This window comes from Eutrema salsugineum, unplaced genomic scaffold (assembly GCF_000478725.1).
Source record: "Eutrema salsugineum unplaced genomic scaffold, Eutsalg1_0 scaffold_21, whole genome shotgun sequence".
Classification (NCBI taxonomy): Eukaryota; Viridiplantae; Streptophyta; class Magnoliopsida; order Brassicales; family Brassicaceae; genus Eutrema; species Eutrema salsugineum.
In genome coordinates, this window is record NW_006256821.1 from 1,489,588 (window position 1) to 1,511,874 (window position 22,287).

General features: G+C 43.3%; 3 non-coding genes across 3 annotated transcripts; 1 reads left to right on the forward strand and 2 right to left on the reverse strand.

Moving 5' to 3' along the window:
* Positions 1–6,742: 6,742 nt before the first annotated feature.
* On the reverse strand, positions 6,743–6,849 carry LOC112086255. Its single transcript, XR_002899377.1, has one exon. It is a non-coding gene; the product is annotated as a small nucleolar RNA R71 (small nucleolar RNA).
* A 6,027-nt stretch (positions 6,850–12,876) lies between these two features.
* LOC112086330 lies at positions 12,877–12,983 on the forward strand. Its single transcript, XR_002899452.1, has one exon. It is a non-coding gene; the product is annotated as a small nucleolar RNA R71 (small nucleolar RNA).
* A 7,308-nt stretch (positions 12,984–20,291) lies between these two features.
* LOC112086261 lies at positions 20,292–20,398 on the reverse strand. Its single transcript, XR_002899383.1, has one exon. It is a non-coding gene; the product is annotated as a small nucleolar RNA R71 (small nucleolar RNA).
* Between the last annotated feature and the right edge of the window lie 1,889 nt (positions 20,399–22,287).

The window sequence follows — 22,287 nt, forward strand, 5'->3', positions numbered from 1 at the left end:
TATGTCATTTTAATTCCCGTATTTTCTCTTTAAGATTAGTTTTTTCGTTTTAAAGACACCACCAAAACCCTCACAAAAATCGCCTGGTTCTAAACTTCCTTACTTTATATTTTTTTCGAAGGCTTTTGCAGGAAGTATCCTCCTTCCCTGTGGATTCGATCCCTAAGTACTACAATCGATCAGCTATGCACTTGCAGCTATTGATTTCATTTAGGGTAAAACTTGACAACCCTCGACACACACCACATCAATCGACCACAGATCCGTTCAACATCCCGTTTCAGGTGCGGCCAATAGAAATGGTCTTGTACCACGCTTAAGGTCTTGGCCACTCCAAAATGCCCCATCAGTCCATCACCGTGAGCCTCCCTGACAAGTAAATCACGCAAAGACAGATTTGGTATGCATAATCGGTTGTCATAAATCAAGTACCCGTCACTTTGAAAGTATTTTCCATGAGAAAATTTTTGAGCTGGCCTGATAAGCCTCCTGATAGTCTGGGTCTGTTGCGTAAGCCTCCTTAATCATTTCAAATCCAAGGACCTTGGCGTCTAAGGTTGAGATCAAAGCATATCTCCGAGACAAACCGTCGGCCACCACATTCTCCTTGCCTTGTTTGTACTGGATCACGTACAAAAAGGTCTCGATGAATTCGACCCATCTGGCATGACGCTTGTTAAGCTTTTGTTGTCCTTTGAGGTGCTTTAGAGACTGTGGTCAGTGTGGATCACAAACTCCTTAGGCCACAAGTAGTGCTGCCATGTTTGCAAGGCTCGGACGAAAGCGTACAGTTCCTTGTCATAGGTCGGGTAGTTCAGTGTTGCGCCTCCGAGTTTTTCACTGAAGTAGGCTATAGGCCGCTTTTCCTGTATAAGGACTGCTCCAATTCCCACACCTGATACATCACACTCGATTTCAAATGTTTTAAGAAAGTAATGCAGAGAGAGAAGGGGTGCGTGGGTTAGCTTATGCTTAAAAGCTTGGAACGCGTCCTCTTAATCTTGTTCCCATTTGAACCCTACATCCTTCTTAATGATTTCGGTAAGAGGTGCAGCGAAGGTGCTGAAATCACAGACAAACTGTCGGTAAAACCCTGCGAGACCGTGAAAGCTTCGAACCTCCCTAACCGTTTTCGGACTTGGCCATTCCTTAATAGCATTGATCTTCTCCTCCTCCACCTGTATGCCCTGGGAACTAACAACAAAACCTAGGAAGACCACGTTATCTGTACAAAATGAGAACTTTTTAAAATTACCAAATAAACGCTCTTTCCTAAGGACTTCTAGCACCAATTTTACATGTTCCACATGTTCATCAAGGTTCTTGCTATAAATGAGGATGTCATCGAAGTAAACAACTCCAAAGACACCTATATAAGCCCTAAGAACATGGTTCATCAATCGCATAAAAGTATTGGGTGCATTAGTAAGACTGAATGGCATGACCAACCATTCATACAGACCATGCTTAGTTTTAAAAGCAGTTTCCACTCATCACCTTCTTTCATTCTGATCTGGTGATAACCACTTTTTCAATCAACCTTGGAAAAGACACTAGACCCATGTAGCTCATCTAACATGTCATCAAGACGCGGTATAGGGTGGCGATACTTTACCGTGATGTTGTTGATAGCACGGCAATCTACACACATTCTCCACGTCCCATCCTTCTTGGGCACCAACAGCACGGGAACGGCGCACAGACTCATGCTCTCTCTGATGTAACCTTTGGCCAGGAGTTCATACACTTGGCGTTGCAACTCCTTAGTCTCTACCGGGTTAGTTCGATAAGCTGGTTGGTTTGGAAGAGACGCCCCTGGGACGAAATCGATATGATGTTCATTCCCTCTGATCGGCGGTAATCCTCATGGGTTGTCTTCTGGAAAGACATTGGTATAATCCTGTAAAACCAAAGAGATGCTGCTCGGAAGCTCCGGCTCAGAATTAGTAGTGCTAGCCAAGGCGTGTTTAAACATAAGTAGAACAAAGGGTCGTCGGGTAAACACAGCGTGTTTAATCTCACTAGGTCTCACAAAGAAAGATTCTCTCACGGGTGTACTCACTAAGGCCATTTCTGTGGGTTTTCTCAGACTCTCACTCTCGTTTTTGATTGGTAAAGTGTTGAGGGGGTCGCTCAAGACGGTTTTACCTTTGCTGTTCTTTTCGAGTTGAATCTGGTCAAGGTAGACCTCTTGGGGGTGACAAAGGAGCCAGGACAACCTTTCGTCCATTGTGATCGAACGTCTGATTGTTGGTGAATCCGTCATGTATCACCTTCCGTCTGATTGTCTGTATTGAACTAGAATAGACACATATATGATTAACCAACTGTCGTCACCTTTATCAACTAATCTCTTAGATCTAGCAATTAACTCTCGCTCTCATGCTAAACTTAAGATCATGCATTAAACATTGAATTTGTCTGCTAAAATCTTCTCTAAAGGTAGCTCTCGACTCTTATAGCGACTATGTTCTTCTGAAGCTAGGTATGGATGATGTGATACAGCACTCTCGTGGCTCTGATCGATCCTAGCCTCAGAGAATAGGTCATGAATCTACTCTCATGCTTTATGAACTACTTAGAAGAGATGAGATCCAGAATATGGCTAAGAAGAATAGAAATCCTAATCGATATATATATGCTTGTCGATATCTTCAAACAACTTGACTCCCTGGGACTAATCTACATGATGCAATGAATGATGAAAGAACAGAAGAATGCAAAAGAATGAAACAGAAAAGTTAATAAGATAAAAAGGAGAAAGAACAATGGATCTGGGGAAGAATCCCCATCTCCATCACCTAACCCTAGAAAAACAGAGTTTGGTGGCTCAAAATCTCATTACAGGAGCACACACCCGTTTAGGGCTGCTAAACAATGTATTTATAGGTCCTAAAGGTCTTCCAGGTCTCATTTAGGGCTTATCTGAAGAGAAATGGCAAAGTGGGCTTTGATTTTGGGCCTTGTGGCTCGTCCTGAGGTCCACCGGGGGTGAGAGTCTTCCCGCGGGTGAGAGTCTTTCGGGACTGGTGAACTAGGTCAACTTGTTCTCCATGTATCTTTTGATTGCACTCTTCGTGATGTCATGTGCTATGGAAAGCAGTTTTATAAGCCTATAGTGCATCATCCAATTTCTTGGACCAGTCTTTTCTAGATGAGCTCACAGTCCTTTCGAGAATGGCTTTGATTTGCTTGTTTGAAATTTCAACTTGGCGACTGATTTGGGGGTGATATGGACTTGCTCTCTTATGCTTGACCCCATACTTCTTAAGAAGTCCCTCCAAAATATTGTTCACAAAATGGCTTCCACCATCACTTCCACCCATTTGGAGACATAGTTCACTGCAACCAAGATGTATTGATTACCATGGGAAGTGACAAAGGGTCCCATAAAATCAATCCCCCAACAGTCAAATATTTCTACTTCAAGGATTGGGTTCTGTGGCATCTCATTCCTCTCAGAGCTGTTTCCTGCCCTTTGACAAGCATCACACCTCATAACAATAGCTTGAGTATCTTTAAATATGGTTGGCCACCAGAAGCCTGACTGAAGAACCTTAGAAACTGTCTTGAAAGCTGCATGATAAACTGCATAAGCTGACCTATGACACTCCAGCAAAACCCCTTGGACTACTTCCTCAGCTAAGCATCTTCTGCAAAGGTTGTCTTTGTTGAGCACATACAAATATGGCTTATCCTAAATGAACCTTTTTATGTCTTTGTAGAACTTCTTTCTCTGGTAGTTGCTCATTTCTTGGGGCTCCACACCACAAGAGATGTAGTTCACAATATTGATATGTTCATAATTTGCATCATTTAGGCTTTATATTTTATTCCAAATCATATCTTATTTCATGCATTTTAGGTCCTTAGGGTTTTTTTTAGGACTTAGGAGTTGCATTAGGTCCCAATGAGTCTTTGCATGTTTGGAGTGTTTATCAAGTGTATTTGGAGCTATTTGGAGTTGACAAGGTGAATCCAGGAAGAGAAATGGTGATCAGGGCTTAAAAGATGGTGAAAATGGTTTTGTGGAGGTTCTCGGCCATTCTCACGTACTGCAGGAAGGTTTTTCTCGGCAATTTGCATGTACCGCGGGTGGATTCCTCGGCCAAAACGCGTACCGGCTGGTTAAGTTTCTCGACCAAAATTCCCGGGTGCAGACACATTTCCGAAATCACCTGTCTGGGGAACCTTCCGGTCCGATTCAGCTGTCGGGTGTTTCATCAAAGTTGGAGAAGATTGGACCATGGTTCCAGAGAATGTGTAATCATAGGATTTGGAGGCGTGGGCAGAGAGTTAAGCTCGTCAGAAGAAACTCCTGTCTCGCTGCCGTTTTGGACCAATCCGATGAGCTCCGAAGAATGCAAAGGACGATGCACTTCCAGACCGATTCAGTTTACAGGGCTTTCATCAGAACCCGAGATATTTGAGTCCTCTTTCCAGAACGTTTGCGATCATTCAATTCGGAGCTATGAGCAAGAAGATAACGTTTCCGGAATGGACACACTTCTAGAAGCCTCTTTCTGATCGTGTCAATGCACTGCGAAGATGAGCCCTCCAGGAAACCTTTCACTTCCCAAGCGCCAAAGGTTTCTTCACTAAAGTTGAAGATATATGAGTCTTCTGTCCACTGAAACTGGAAGCACACAATTCGGACCAGTATCCTGGAAGTTACGCTCCCTGAATGCGAAGTGATCCAAGGAGCCATGAATGCTGCGAGATAGTCTTGTGACTTGGTTAACTCGCAACACCTGAAGATGAATGCCTCGAAGTTGAGCTGCGAGTTGAGAAGTTCGGGTAAGCTATCACTGGATAAGGTCTGAGGCTTCCGAGCAAGAAAAATGCTAAGTCCACAACTGTGCGACTTAGGCATGCGATTTGGCCACGTTTGGAACTACACCGCACGAAGACTCGCAATCTACACCGACTTGAGCCTGCGACCTGGGAGTAATGGAGACCAAGCCGCACACATCCCTGAAGGCCCCTGCTACATGGTCGTGCGAGTTAAGGATCAGAGAAGACTTAGCCGCATAAAGGCTCGCAATTCACATCTAGATGGGCATGCGGCTGAGCTTACAGGGTTTTATCTCGTTCAAGCTCTTCTGCTTGGTTGTGCGACTTGGGCATGCGGCTTGGGACTAAGGGATGACCAAGTCGCACACTTACCTTCCCCAGATTTCGCCTTGATCATGCAAGTTGAAGAAGAAAAAGATTAAGCCGCATAAAGACTCGCAAAACACATCTACTTGGGCGTGCGGCTGAGACTAAGTGACTTAAGGCTCACAAGACCGTTTCTTTACCTGTGCGACTTGGGCATGCGACCTGGGAGACTCTTGACCAACTCGCACATTCGTCACCTTATCCACTAAAGCCGGGTCAGGACCCGGTTTGTTCCAGGCTGACCCGGTTCGTTTTTAGAGACATATAAATAGTTTTTAGGGTTTTTTCCCAAAAACTTATGCTTTATTCCCTTTGTCTCTTGCCTCTTTTGTGAAAGAACTCCACTTAAGAAGAGAAATATCGATTTTTGAGTGTTTAATCAAGAGAGTTTGAGAGATCTTTGTGTTTAAAGCTGTTTTCTTCTTAATCTATCATCTCCATCTCCATTTCTCATCACTAATCATGCCAATCTTCTCAACTTCCAAAGGTTTAAGAGAGATTAGTATGATTAGTGAGTAGTCACCTTAATGAGGTTCTAGATTTGTAGGTTAGGATGCTAAAGTGTTAGATTAGGAGTGCTTAGGGCTAGATTCATTGATTCATCTCTCTAAACAGCTGGTCTCTATGCTAGATTCTTGCACATCACTTGAGAACTAGATTCTGGGAATTTCATGCACCAAAAGTGTTTGATGAAATTCCTGAAAGAGCTGTATTAGAGGTTTAAGCATTTGCTGCATGATGATGTATTGTTATTTGCTTGAATGATCTTCTAGAACTGTTTATTAATGCTCACTGATTCATATTTCAAAAATGATGATTTGGTTTGAAAATGGATTAGTGTAGAGGTTAATGTCTTCATGAGAGGATTAATCTAGATTAGAGTTCTTAATCATTTGAATCATGTCTCATCTTTGTCATTAGCATTCCTAGTTTAGCACCAAAGCACCCTAGCCAACTATCATGTCTAGAATCTCATGCCTCCATCATATCATATTTATATCACTTGTCATTGTTTAGTTCTTCTTTAGTCATTAATCCTGTTTTAAGTTTGTAGTTGTCATAATCAAACAAAACCACTCTTGCTTGCTTGAATTGAGAAACTGATCACATAGCTTAATGTCATCAGCAGAGGCATCAGGCCAATGTACAACAAAGACAACAGGTGCACCACCAACATCAGCCCTTCCAACACCAGCAAAGGAGATATGAGCAACCACAGGTCTATGTTGGAGAGAATGACAGGGCAAATGCTCATCAGTATGGAGCTGGAATTTAGGCACCACCTGTGCAAAACAACAACTTTGAAGTAAAGGCATCCTTGTTGAATATGGTCCAGAACTCAAAGTTCCATGGATTAGCAATGGAAGATCCCTTGGAATACTTGGATCAATTTGATAAAGTGTGTGACCTGACAAAGATAAGTGGAGTTTCTAAAGAAAGTTTCAAGCTAAGATTATTCCCCTTCAGTCTTGGTGACAAAGCTCACCAATGGGAGAAGAATCTTCCAAGAGGCTTCATTCAAACCTGGGAGCAATGCAAGCAAGCCTTTCTATCTAAGTTTTTCTCCACCTCCAGAACTGCTAAACTGAGAAACCAAATCTCTAGCTTCACTCAGCACAGCAATGAGAGTTTTGGTGAAGCATATGAGAGATTCAAGAGCTACACAAACCAATGCCCACACCATGGGTTTAGTGAGGCTTCTCTTCTCAGCACACTTTATAGAGCAGCTCTTCCCAAGATTAGAAACCAGCTGGATACTGCTTCCAATGGGAACTTTCTGGGTAAAGAGATTCATGCTGCTTTAGAGCTAGTGGAGAACTTAGCAATGAGCAATGACACTTATGGAGAAGACTATGACAAATCAAATAGATCTGAAGGTTCATGCGCAGAACAGAGGCTCAGCAGAGAAGTTAAGGAGTAGAGGAGTGAATTGGACAAGTTGAAATTCACTACTCAAAAGCCAATGCACTTTGTAGGAGAGTATGAGGAACCTTCTCAAATCTTTGAGAACATAAGTGAAGAAGCTTCCTTCACCAAAGTTGGCGATAAATGAGTCCTCTGTCGTCTTCAACCGGAATAACTCAATTCGGACAAGTCTCCAGGAAGTTACACTCTCCGGAATGCGAGGTGGTCCAGACAGCCCATAATGACTAAGTTAAACATGCCGCGATGGAATGCCACGGTCCACACTTGGCCGTGGCAACTTTTGCACACCCTCGGCGAATGACACGATCCTCATGCCACGGTCTACACTTGACCGTGGGAGGAACTTTGCACATCTTCGGCATTTGACACGGCCTGAATGCCACGGTCTGGGACTTGACCGTGGCAACTTGTGCAAACCTTCGGCGATTTGTGCTACTTTGACAAGGGGACAAAAAGCTCAAGTTTGATGTGAATGAAAAAAAAAGAGCTGTGTAAAGTTTGAGTTCCAAGACTTGAGAGTGGAAGTGAAAAGTAAATCCCCTAGTGAGAAGGAAATGAGAGTGAAAAGTGAGGGTTTTTGAGCAAGTGAGGAAGCTTTGAGTAGAGGGTGGGGAGTGATGAGTCTTTTCCCTTGTATGCATAGGTTGCTTTTTACCTTTAGCATTCTGCCAAAGTTTGATCATTCACAGAGAGATCCCTTAGCTGCATTAAACCCACTTGAACACCGATGAGATCATTTTAATCTCATAGCCTCTCCCTAGCCAAGCCAGCTTGTTTAAACATTGCATCATGAGATTCACCTGATAAAAGCTTAATGAATGTGAAAGAGTTGAGAGAGAGAAGAACTTGTGGAGATTCCTTGCTGAGTTGATATATATCTGAGTATGGCTTTGCATTGCATAATTGAGCATGAACTTGAATTCTCATTGTGATCACTTCTCTCAAAAAGGAAATGTGAACTCCCATGCATTCAACCTCTTTCTCTCATTTGTTCTTGTTTGCTTGAGGACAAGCAAAGGACAAGTGTGGGGGAGTTGATAAGTTCATAATTTGCATCATTTAGGTTGCATAATTCATTCTAAATCATGTTTTATTCCATGCATTTTAGGTCCTTAGGGTTTGTTTTAGAACTTAGGAGATGCATTAGGTCCAAATGAGTCTTTACATGTTTTGAGTGTTTATCAGGTGCATTTGGAGCTGAAAAGATGAATCCAGGAGGTGGAATGGTGATCAAAGCTTGAAAAGTGGCAAAATTGGGTCTTTGGAGGTTATCGGCCATTCTCGCTGACGAGGAAGATTTTCTCGGCTATTTTCATGTACCGCGGGTAGACTTTACCGGCCATTTTCATGTACCGCGAGTGAAGTGTATCGGCCAAAATCTTTGGGTGCAAACACGTCTCAGAAATCGCCTGTCCGGGGAACCTTCCGGTCCGATTCAGATGGCGGGTGCTGCATAGAAGTTGGAGAGGATTGGATCACGGTTTCATATCAAGTGGAATCATGGAGTTCGGACGTGGGAACAGAGAGTTAAGCTCGTCGGAAGAAACCCTTGTTTCGCTGATGTTTTGAACCAAGCCGATAAGCTCTGAAGAATGCGAAGGACGGTGCACTTCCAGGCCGATTCAGCTTCCGGGGCCTTCATCAGAATCAGAGACATTTGAGTTCTCTTTCCAGAACATCCAATATCATCCAGTTCAGAGCTATGAGCAGGAAGATACGGTCTCCGGAATCGACATATGTATAGACGGCCCTCTCTGATCGTGTAAATGCATTGCGAAGATGAGCCCTCCAGGAAGTCTTCCACTTCCCCAGCACCGAAGCTTCCTTCACAGAAGTTGGAGATAAATGAGTCCTCTGTCTTCTGCAACCGGAATCACTCAATTCGGACAATTCTCCAGGAAGTTACACTCTCCGGAATGCGAGGTGGTCCAGACAGCCTAGAATGACTAAGTTAAACATGCCGCGATGGAATGCCACGGTCCACACTTGGCCGTGGCAACTTTTGCACACCCTCGGCGAATGACACGATCCTCATGCCACGGTCTACACTTGACCGTGGGAGGAACTTTGCACATCTTCGGCATTTGACACGGCCTGAATGCCACGGTCTGGGACTTGACCGTGGCAACTTGTGCAAACCTTCGGCGATTTGTGCTACTTTGACAAGGGGACAAAAAGCTCAAGTTTGATGTGAATGAAAAAAAAAGAGCTGTGTAAAGTTTGAGTTCCAAGACTTGAGAGTGGAAGTGAAAAGTAAATCCCCTAGTAAGAAGGAAATGAGAGTGAAAAGTGAGGGTTTTTGAGCAAGTGAGGAAGCTTTGAGTAGAGGGTGGGGAGTGATGAGTCTTTTCCCTTGTATGCATAGGTTGCTTTTTACCTTTAGCATTCTGCCAAAGTTTGATCATTCACAGAGAGATCCCTTAGCTGCATTAAACCCACTTGAACACCGATGAGATCATTTTAATCTCATAGCCTCTCCCTAGCCAAGCCAGCTTGTTTAAACATTGCATCATGAGATTCACCTGATAAAAGCTTAATGAATGTGAAAGAGTTGAGAGAGAGAAGAACTTGTGGAGATTCCTTGCTGAGTTGATATATATCTGAGTATGGCTTTGCATTGCATAATTGAGCATGAACTTGAATTCTCATTGTGATCACTTCTCTCAAAAAGGAAATGTGAACTCCCATGCATTCAACCTCTTTCTCTCATTTGTTCTTGTTTGCTTGAGGACAAGCAAAGGACAAGTGTGGGGGAGTTGATAAGTTCATAATTTGCATCATTTAGGTTGCATAATTCATTCTAAATCATGTTTTATTCCATGCATTTTAGGTCCTTAGGGTTTGTTTTAGAACTTAGGAGATGCATTAGGTCCAAATGAGTCTTTACATGTTTTGAGTGTTTATCAGGTGCATTTGGAGCTGAAAAGATGAATCCAGGAGGTGGAATGGTGATCAAAGCTTGAAAAGTGGCAAAATTGGGTCTTTGGAGGTTATCGGCCATTCTCGCTGACGAGGAAGATTTTCTCGGCTATTTTCATGTACCGCGGGTAGACTTTACCGGCCATTTTCATGTACCGCGAGTGAAGTGTATCGGCCAAAATCTTTGGGTGCAAACACGTCTCAGAAATCGCCTGTCCGGGGAACCTTCCGGTCCGATTCAGATGGCGGGTGCTGCATAGAAGTTGGAGAGGATTGGATCACGGTTTCATATCAAGTGGAATCATGGAATTCGGACGTGGGAACAGAGAGTTAAGCTCGTCGGAAGAAACCCTTGTTTCGCTGATGTTTTGAACCAAGCCGATAAGCTCTGAAGAATGCGAAGGACGGTGCACTTCCAGGCCGATTCAGCTTCCGGGGCCTTCATCAGAATCAGAGACATTTGAGTTCTCTTTCCAGAACATCCAATATCATCCAGTTCAGAGCTATGAGCAGGAAGATACGGTCTCCGGAATCGACATATGTATAGACGGCCCTCTCTGATCGTGTAAATGCATTGCGAAGATGAGCCCTCCAGGAAGTCTTCCACTTCCCCAGCACCGAAGCTTCCTTCACAGAAGTTGGAGATAAATGAGTCCTCTGTCTTCTGCAACCGGAATCACTCAATTCGGACAATTCTCCAGGAAGTTACACTCTCCGGAATGCGAGGTGGTCCAGACAGCCCAGAATGACTAAGTTAAACATGCCGCGATGGAATGCCACGGTCCACACTTGGCCGTGGCAACTTTTGCACACCCTCGGTGAATGACACGATCCTCATGCCACGGTCTACACTTAACCATGGCAAACGAACACTTGGCTGGTAGGAACTTTTCACATCTTCGGCATTTGACACGGCCTGAATGCCACGGTCTGGGACTTGACCGTGGCAACTTGTGCAAACCTTCGGCAATTGGCACGAGCTTCATGACACGGTCTACATTTAACCGTGGCAAAACAGAAGATGGCTGGGGGCAACTTTTACATGCATTCGAGTTTTGACACGGTTTGAATGCCACGGTCTGGAGCTTGACCGTGGCAATCAAATGCTTGGTTGGGAAGGATTTTACACGCATGCGGTTTTTGACACGATCTGAATGCCACGGTCTGGGACTTGACCATGGCAACTTTTGAACATCTTCGGCGTTTGACACGGTGACTAGCCACGGGATTCGGACGAGGTTTGATCAGACGGTGGCATCAAAAGGCGACCAAGAACACAAGAGAAAGCTTTGACACGGTTAGGTTGCCACGGTCACACCAAGAACACATCAGACCGTGGCAAACCCATCTTCACCCATCAAGGCCGGGTCAGTACCCGGTTTGTTCCGGGTTTACCCGGTTCGCCCAAGGATCCTATATAATGTTTTTAGACCTAATTTGGAGAGGACCTTTTATCTACTTTTAGCTTCTTTTCCTCTTTGGTGAAAAACCACTTGATACACTTTGTTATTGGAGCTTAATATCGATTTGGAGTTTCTTTTCATCTTGTTCCATCATTTCTTATCATCAAATCACACTTCTAATCATGATTAACAACACATCTTGCAAAGGATCTAGTGTGTTGATCATGATTAGTGAGTAATCCCATATTAAGGTCTTAGATATGTAGATTAGGGTGCTTAAGTGGTAGATTAGTGAGCTTAGGGGTTAGATCATGCATATTCCATTCTCTACAACTTGTTCTCTATGCTAGATCCATACAAATCATATGTGGTCTGGATTCTGGGCATTTCATGCACCAAAAGTGTTTGATGAAATGCCTGAACCAAAGTTGTTAGAGATTTAAGTGTTATTCATCATGGGAGTGATTGTTTATATGCTTAAATGACAGATTAAACTGATTCTTAATGCTTGTTAACTCATGTTTCACTAATGATGATTGGGTTAGAAACTGTTTTAGCATAGAAGTTAATACCTTCATGAGAGGATTAACTTAATTAAAGATATTTATGTTGAATGGCTTGCTTGATCATATGATTCATTAGCTCATTAATTTATCACTGAAAGCACCCTAATCCACTATCATGTCTAAGACCTTTCTCATCATCATACATACATTCTCATCATTTGTCATTGCTTAGTTCTTGTTTAGTCATTGTCATTAGTCTTTAAACCTGTTTAAGTTTGTAGTTGTCTCTAGATTAATCAAAACCCACTCTTGTTTGCTTGAATTAAGAACCTGATCACATAGTTTAGTGTCTAACACCACATCTGGATTGATTAACCTCTTTGTGCTACTTTGACAAGGGGATTGATAGCCCTGAGATCCTAAAAAGTCTTGTCTATCATGGCTGCTGTACAAACTGCTGCTTGGGCTGGTAGTGCCTTGAAATTGGTTTTTGGGAACAAAGCTCTGTTGATCTTGTTGAGGAGGGTAGACCTGGTCGTGAGGGTTTGCTACATTGGTGCTTCTATAAGACAAGTTCTGGTTGGTGTTGAAGTTATTGTACCTTTGAAACCTGTTCTGATTCTCAATATAGTTCAGCTCCTCTTGAGTAAGACCTTCTTCATTGACATTGTCAAACCTTGGAGACTGACCATCAAATTTTCCAACATAGTCTAGTTGCTTCTGGTAGCCAGTAAGACCTTATCAAGTTTCCATTCTTTGCTCTTTACTTGAGCCCTCAGTTCTGTTGGCTCTGTCATAATTCTCCCCATAAGTTTCATTACTCATAGCAAGGTTCTCTACCAGCTCCATTGCTGCATGTATCTCCTTGGCAAGGAATTTGCCATTAAAAGCTGTATCCAACTAATTCCTGATCTTAGGGAGTGCACCTCTGTATAGAGTACTCAAGAGTAAAGCCTCAGAAAAAACCATGATGGGGACATTGGTTTATGTAGCTCCTAAACCTTTCCCATGCTTCCCCAAAACTCTCATTGTTGTGTTAGGTAAAGCTTGAGAATTGATACTTCAACTTGGCTGTCATTGATGTGAAAAAGAATTTAGAGAGGAATGCCAGCTTACATTGTTCCCATGTTTGGATTGAACCTCTTGGTAAGTTCTTCTCCCACTGATGAGCCTTGTCTCCCAAACTGAAACCAAGATGTATTGATTGTTCACTCTGGGGTGCATATCCCTGATGTGGAACTTGGAGTGAATGATCATCAAAGGAACAGGACTACACCGAGGTGTACATTGGCCATTTCTTGCTGGGAGTCAACTGTTTCTAATGCCACAAGTCCGAGTGGGATTTACACCGGGATGAACACCGGTAAGAAGGACCTCAGTGTAAAGAATTTTCACAAGGAGAAGAATACACCGGGATCAACATCGGTAAAACCTTGCCTGGTGTATATGCTTGACTCTCAGAGTAGTTTAGACTGTTTTGGCTCTAGGTTGCATCTTCTAGAGGCACATCTCGGTACAAAATCAGGAGAGGTAACACCAGAAACAACACCGGGCAGAACATTGGCTGTTTCAAGCCTGGAGTGCATTGACTTTTGAGAGACAATGGAAGAAGGAGTTAACAATGGGGTGCATCATCCCAGATGTCAAGGAAAAAGTCTAGTTTCAAGAGGAAAATGACATGGAACAAGGGCAAGGAAGCAACACAAAAAGAGCACAATCTGAGCAAGCAAACTTCAAAGGATATTGGAGTGAACTTAAGGCTCCTAAAGTGGAACACAAGCCACTTCCAAGTGGCCTCAGGTATGCATTTCTTGGCTCTAATTCTTCATATCGTGTGATCATCAATGATAGCTGATATATTCATAAATTGTATCATTAAGTGTACATATTTAAGTCCAAATCATGTCTCATTTGCATACATTTTAGGTCTTTAGGCATTGTTTAAGGACTTTAGAGATTGCATTAGGTCCAAAAGAGTTTTGCATGGTTTAGAGTGTTAAACAGGTGCTTATGGAGATTATTTGGAGTGGAGAATGTGATTTAGACGAAGAAATGGAGTTGAAATGATCAAAAAATGGTGTAGAGGAGCAATTTTGAGTTTCTCGGCAAAATGATGTACTGATGGTCGATGATTATCGGCTAAAATCCATCCTGTGGGTAGATCTCTCGGCCAAAACACGTAACTGGCTGTTCAAGTTTCTCGGCCAAAAATCTCGGGTGCAGATACATCTTCGACATCACGTTACCGAAAAGTCTTGCCGGCCGATTCAGCCTCTGGGGTCTTCAGAAAAAAATCAAGATAATTGAGTTTAAATTTCAGAAAAATTGGAAACGATGAATTTGGAGCATTGAGCTGAAATATACGGCCACCGGAAGACAGACCTATCTCACATCTATTCCGGGGCAATCTGATACGTCTGAACGATTGCCTGTCAGGGGAGTCTTAACGTCCGACTCAGCTTACAGGGTCATCAAAAAAGTTGGGGATTATCCGGTCATGGATCCAGAACAGGTATAATCATTGGATTTGGAGTCGTGAGCTGAGAGTTAAGCTTACCAGAAGACACACCTGTCTCGCTACAGTTTCAAGACCGATCCGATGAGTCATAAAGATTGCGTGGGACGATGCCTTTCCAGTCCGATTCAGCTGCCAAGGTATTAATCAAGATTCTATTTCTTTGAGTTATCTTTCCATAACATCTGATAGCTTCCGATTTGGAGATATGTGCTGAAAGATACAATCTTCGGAGTAAACACTGGTCCAAAAGCTTCTTTTTAATCGTTTCAATGCACTTCAGAGATGAGACGTCCGCAGAACCTTCCACTTCCCAACGCTAACAATCTCTTCACCAAAGATCGAGATATTTGAGAGCTCTATCCACTGAAGTTAGAATCAAGCCATTTAGATCCATATCCTGGAAGTTACGCTCCCCCGAATGTGGAGTGGTCCGAGGAGACTTGGATTGTGCGAGATGGTTCTGCGACTTGGTTAACTCGCAGCACTTAGAGATTGAATCCTGGAAATGAGCTGCGACTGTAGATATGTGACTGTAGATAGCTCGCAGCACTTAGAGATTGAATCCTGGAAATGAGCTGCGACCGAGTAGCACATGTGTTCACGGATCAGACCGAGTTGGGCCTGCGACTTGGAAGAAGGAGACCACTCGCACACATACTTCAAAACCTGTGCTATATGGGTGTGAGAGTTAGAGAGCAAAAGAACCTGAACCGCACAGATGTTCACGCTTTCGACTGAGAAGGAAATGCGGCTTAGTCTACAAGGTTTTAACTCGTGATATGTCTATATTTTGCATCATTTAGGCTGCATTTTAGAGGTCAAATCATGTGTTTTCTCATTCATATTAGGTCTTTAGGCGTCAAACTAAGCTTTAGGACTTGCATTAGGTCCCAATGAGTTTTGCATGGTTTGAAATCTTTATCAGGTGCTTTAGAAGACGTTTGTAGCTCAAAGTTAGGATCAGAAGTGAAAACATTGAAGAAAAGATCAAAAATGGTGAAAACCGCTTGGAGGAATTTCTCGGCTGGATCAGAACATCGGCCAAAATCGCTATCGGGTGGCTTTTACAGGCTAAAAATCATTACCGGGTGAAAACTCCATCGGGTAAAATTTTATGCCGATGCGAGAACTTTTTATCGGCTAAAAAGCTTACCGCAGTACATGATTATCGGATATTTTCCTTACAGCGGGAAGCATTTATCGGCTAAATCCCATTTTCACCCGTGCACCTCAAAGATCTCAAATCCGGGAAACTTCCAGTCCGAATCAGTTGACGGGATCTTCATCAAAGTTGGAGATAATCAAGCCAAGATCCCAGAACAGTTGGAATCACGTAATTCGGACCTGTGAGTAAAGAGATATCACCTCCGAAGACACGCCTGTCTCGTATGCATCCAAAAACCGATCAGATGAGTTTCAAAGATTACGTGCGACGAAGCCCTTCCAGCTCGAACCAGCTTACGGGGCCCCATCAATATTCAAGGTCTGTGAATGCTCTTTCCAGAACGCCTGAGGTCGCACAATTTGGAGTTGTGTGCTGAAAGTTATTGCCTCCGGAAGACGAATTAGTCGATATGAGCCCAAAGGAGTTGCGATATGCGCTAAGTGTTTCTACAGACCTCGGCATTGTTACCTCGACATTGTTCAGGCCGAGTGATAGATAAGACTTTTTAGGGTCTCAGGGCTATCAATCCCCTTGTCAAAGTAGTACTAAGAGGTGTCAATCCAGACTTGTCAACGAGACACTAGTCTATGTTGTTTGTTTATTTAAGTCAAGATAAAAAGAGTGAAGGTTTTGCTAAGCTAAATAACAACGATTAAACATGTAAGTAAAGTAAATGATGAGAATCAAACAAGGCAAAGATGCAAATGATAACTAAGCGATTCAGATGATGATAATATGTAATAAAGCAAGAGACTTTAGACGAGATACTTGACTCGGGTGCTTCCAAGTTCAACTAGTGGGTTAATGAATCAAAACATCAAGCGGTTTCATTTAACTTTGAACTCAAGGCATGTTAATCTTCTCATGAAAGTATTAAGCATCTAAATTGATTCTCCTTCATACCAAAAATGTCTTTTGAGAAGCGTCGAATCAATCAGCAATAAGAATCAGTTCAAAAATGTCATTTAAGAGAAAAAACTATCACTCTCGCGATGAAAGACTCTTAAACCCATAACCGAGTGGTTCAGACATTTTTACAAACACTTTTGATGCGAGATATGTCTCAGATCTGAACCTCAAGTGATGTGCTTGGATCCAGCCTAGAGATCTCGTCGGTTAAAGAATGAAACATGCAAGACTAGACACCTAAACCCACTAATCTACCTTGAAAGCACCCTAATCTACTCATCTAAAGCCGCTTAAACGACTACTCACTAATCATAACGAGCTCACTAAGTCTTTTGCAAGACGTGTAGTTGGTCATGATGAGGAGTTTAATGTTAGGTGATCAAAGAAATAAAGAAGGAACAAGATTTCTCATGCAAAAGCGAGATATCGGATTAGAATGATCAAATTTTACCAAAGAGGCAAGTTCTTAAAGCTAAAAACAGATAAGAGATAAGATGATTAGGTTTTTAGTCTCAAAATGTATATATAGCAAAGGTAAAGTGTTGCGGGTCAGCCCGGAACAAACCGGGTACTGAACCGCGTTCTTGGGTTGATGGGCAAGTGCCACGGTGTGTCGGAGAGTGAAGCCGAGGTCTTCATGTCGAGGAGTGCACGTGAGTCCAGATCCAAATGAAGATCTCGTGAAGAACACGTCAAAAAACATGCATGAACCCTAGTCTTCGATCCATCTTCATGTGTGTGTTCTTGGGCAGCTTTGTTCTTGATTCTGGGTTCGTGACAATGGACCTCGGCATGAAATGCCGAGGCGCTTGGTAGTCGAGGGGTTTGAGCGAACAGGGGCCGGCATGCACGCCGAGGTCATTGCGCCGAGGTGCACGTTCAACACTTAGTCGTTTCCAGCTTCATTTTTTTACGTGTGCATGCCTTGATTCCAGCGTGCCGAGGCGTCAGCACGAGGCCTAGTTCAGAATACTCCCAAAATATGAGCCTTGACTTGGCCGATGTCGAGGTAACGATGCCGAGCCCTGAGAAAACACTTAGCGCGTACCGCAACATATTTGGGTTCGTATCGACCATGTCACCTCCCGGAAACAGTAACTTTCAACCCACGACTCCAAATGCTCTGAGACCAGTTCCATAGTCAAGATGACTCAATAAGCTCGAACTTTGGTGAAGAAACTGTCGGAGCTTGGGAAGTGGAAGGCTTCCTGGATTTCACATCTTTGAACCGCATTGGAATCACCGGGAAATAAGCTGTTTGGACCGATGTGAACTCCGGAGACTTTATCTTTCAAACCACTCGTCCGAATTTAGCGATCCCAACCTTTCTGAAAAGGTCTTTCAAAGATCTCAAACTTTGATGAAGACCCGGCAAGCTGGTTCGGTCCGGAAAGGTTCCGTCCGCCGTGATCTTTGTACTCCACCGTTCGGTTCTCGGATGCGCGTAATGTTGGTGCATCTTCCGGAAGCTGTATCTTTCTCCCCACTGGTCCGAATTGGATGATTCCAACTGTTCTGGGATCTTTGTTTGATTATCTCCAACTTTGCTGAAGACCCCGCCAACTGGTTCGGACCGGAAGGTTCCCCGGATTGCTGATCTTTGAAACGCGCGGACAAGGACAAATTTTGGTCGAGAAAAGCTTCCCGCGGTAAGGAAAATGGCCGAGGGCTGTGTACCGCGGTAAGCTTTTTGGTCGTAAAAATTCCTTCGCCTCGGCCAAAAACTCAACCCGCGGTATTTACACCTGATCTTCGACCCAGGCTGACTTTGGTCGATCGGTACGGACTTTGGTCGGTGCTGAGCGATCAGTAAGCTTTTTGGTCGAGGTTGAACGATCGGTAAGGATTTTGGCCGAGGTTTCTGTCCGTCCGGTACGCGATTTGGCCGAGAAATTCCTCCAAGCGGTTTTCACCATTTTTGACCTTTTTCTTCACCGTCTTCTTCTCTGCTCCTCTTCTTAGGCTCCAAATGACTCCCAAAGCACCTGATAAGGATTTCAAAACATGCAAAACTCTTTGGGACCTAATGCAAGCCCTAAATCCTATTTTCATGCCTAAAGACTCAATTTACATGGGGAAAACACATAATGAGGACTCTAAAATGCACTCTAAATGATGTAAAATATAGACATATCACCGAGGCTCATCCCCTGAAAGCTTTTTGGTCTAAACGTCGTACTAACTCCTCAGTATGTCAAGATGGAGGCATGCATGCAAGAGAAGTGAAGCTGAAAACGACTAAGTGTTGGACATGAACCTCGGTATAAAGACCTCGGTATTACATGACGGACTCCAACTTCCTGAACCCCTCGACTACCAAGCACCTCGGCATTACATGCCAAGGTCCTACCAAGCACCTCGGCATTACATGCCAAGGTCCCTTGTCACGAACCCAGATTCAAGAACAAAGTGACTTGAAGGAAGCACGTGAAGATGGATTGAAGACAAGGGTTTATGCATGTTCTTGACGTGTTCTTCACAAGATCTTCATCTTGATCTTTGCTCACGTGCACCCCTCAGCATCAAGACTTCGGCTTCACTCTCTCACACACCGTGGTGCTCACCCGACGACCCAAGAAGAGCGTTCAGTACCCGGTTTGTTCCGGGCTGACCTGCAACATTTACCCTTCACTAGTGCATGTTATAATGAAACTGCTTGATAATATTGATTCATTAACTCACTAGTTTAGCTTGGAAGCACCCAAGTCTTTGATCCTGTCTAAAGCCTCTGCCTTTATCATTTATCATCTTTTGCATCCTCACTTAGTTTAAATATCATCTTTTGTTTCATTTTCATGTTTATTCGCTTGCTAAGTAGATTAGTTAACAACCCTTGTTTGATCATCTTGACTTAAGATCACAAGTAACATAGAATAGTGCCTCATACACAAGTTTGTATTGATAAACCCTTGTACTACAAGACAGGGGATTGATAACCTCTACAAAGAGCCTGAAAACTCTTAGTTATCAATTGGCGCCGTTGCCAACTTGTGGGAGCATTAGTCTCTTATTTGTTCTTGAGATCAAGACTTTACTTTTTTTGTTTTACTAACTCTTTTGCAAGTTCTGGCTTTGCTTTCAGGTGCATGAAAATCAGGTCTCGCAGAACAGAACCGCCTCTCCCTGACGACAACAACATCAACCGAATCAAAAGGCGAGCTCGCGAGAGAGAACGTTACTTTGAAAGACTTGGTATGGCAGAACAGCAAAGAATAGAGCAACAGGCTCAGGATGCCGAGCACCAGGCTCAGGCTAAATAAGTGCAGGCAGAGAGGAATGAACAACAAGCCTACGATAATCAACAACATGCTCAAAGAAATGAACGGCTTGCTCAGCATAATCAACATCAAGCGAACAGAAACAAGCAACAAGCCCATCATGTTCATCAGCCTCCGCCACAAGCTCAGAGACAACCTCCTCCGGTCTTTGTTGGAGAAAATGACCAAGCTAACGCGCACCAATATAGAGCCAGGATTCAGGCACCACCTGTCCAAAACAACAACTTTGAAGTTAAAGCTTCCCTGCTCAATATGGTGCAGAACACCAAGTTTCACGGTCTACCCGGAGAGGACCCTCTAGAGCATCTTGATCAATTTGATCGAGTTTGTGACCTGACAAAGATAAATGGCGTGTCCGAGGATAGTTTCAAGCTACGCCTGTTCCCATTCAGCCTCGGTGATAAAGCTCACCAATGGGAAAAGAACATCCCGAGGGGTTCTATACAAACGTGTGAGCAATGCAAGCTGGCGTTCTTGTCCAAGTTCTTCTCCACATCACTCACGGCCAAGCTGAGGAATCAGATCTCTAGTTTCACACAACATAACAACGAGAGCTTTAGTGAAGAATGGGAACGGTTCAGAAGCTATACCAACTAATGCCCACACCACGGCTTCTTGGAGGCTTTCCTCCTGAGTACTCTATACCGAGGTTCCCTCCCCAAGATCAGGAACCAACTAGATACAGCCTCAAACGGAAATTTTCTTGGGAAAGAGATAAACGCGGCAATGGAACTAGTGGAGAACCTCGCCATGTCTAATGACACGTATGGAGAAGATTTTGACAGAGCAAACCGTTCAGAGGGATCTAGTAAAGAACAGTGCATGGAGAAAGATATAAGTGAGCTACAGAGCCAGCTTGACAAGGTCCTCATGGCTACACAAAAGCCAATACATTTTGTTTGGTGAGTTCGATGAGCAAGGTCCAAGCTTTGATAATGTTAATGAAGATAGTCTAACTCAAGAGGAGATAAACTACATTGGAAACCAACAAAGGTATCAGCGGTTTAAAAACTTTGGAAACAACCCAAACCTCTCATACCTAAACCCAAATGTGGCTAATCCTCAAGACCAAGTGCACCCTGCCCAGGACAACTTTCAGCCCAAGCAACAGTTCAGTGGGCAGCAACAGAGTTACAGTCAGCAGAACCAACCAGCTCAGAGCAACAACTTCAGCAGCCAACCGCAACAGCATAAGTTTCCACCAGGGTTCAATCCGCAGCCGATGGGTAATCAGCAACAGATTCAGGGAACGGCTAAGAATAAGATAGGGCCCGACGTCTGTGGGATTCTACAGCAGCTGTTACAGGGTCAGCAACGAGTTGAGAGCCAACACGCAACAATGCAACAGGATATCCGGGAGCTTAAGCAGAATCAAGCTTCTACATCATCACGAGGACCGGCTTTACCAGGTAAGCCAGAGCCTAACCCCAAGGAGTATGTGAACGCCATCACATTGAGGAGTGGAAAGGAATTACAAGCTCCAGAACCTAAGACAAAGCTCATTGAGGACAATGAGCAAATTGGTGGGGAGGCAGCCTCTGATGATGCGCAAGAAGAGATTTTGGAGAAAGAACCGATCAAAGACAAAGGTAAAGAGGTGGAGAAGACACCTGAGCTTGAAAAGCCATACGTTCCACCACCACCTTACCAGCCGAAGATACCATTCCCAAGGCGTTTCAAGAAACAAATCCTAGATAGAGCCAAGGCGGTCTTTGAAAAACACTTGGAGAACACGCAAATGACCTTGCCTATCATAGATACTTTCTTAGCTATACCACAGCTTGGAAAGTTTCTAAAGGATGCTATCCTCAACAAGACAAAGGAGCTCCAGGGTATGGTAATACTGAGTCACGAGTGCAGCGCTATCATTCAAAGGAGGTCTATAATGATGCAACCATGATAAAACCAATCACATCTTTGGTCTATCAACAAAAGATCCAATTCAAATCAAGCCCAGAATCTCAAGAAGTTTCTAGAAGAAAATCAGATCATGGATATATCAAGAAGTTTTCTAGATACAAAGAATTAATCTCCATTAAATCTGATGGCTAAATTGGGGGAAGAAGACCATATGTTTAATTTAGCTAATTTTTCTCCTCTTTTTATTGTGCATAATTTTCTCTTGTAATTAATTTTTTTGACCTTGAAGGTCTTGTAAATGAATTTATAAAAGCTCATCACTTGTCATTGTAAAAAGATATACAGATTTTTGGAAAAATAAAAAGAAAGAGTTTTCTCTCTAAAGCAAAGGCTTTGTTTTTGTTTATCTAAGTTAGGTGGGATTCCTTTACTTAGTAAACATTAAATCTATGTCTTTTGTGTGAGATTTCTTAAGACTAGGTTTGTGAACTCATCACAAGGGCTTTCACACCCTTGAGTGGCGTTCTTCGATCCACCATCATCGTTCTATCAATCCGCTGCTTGAAGATCTGTTTATCCGAAGTCATATAAGCCATTGACAGCTCTGTGCTTGTATCATTTTTGGTATCAGAGCTAAAAGCTC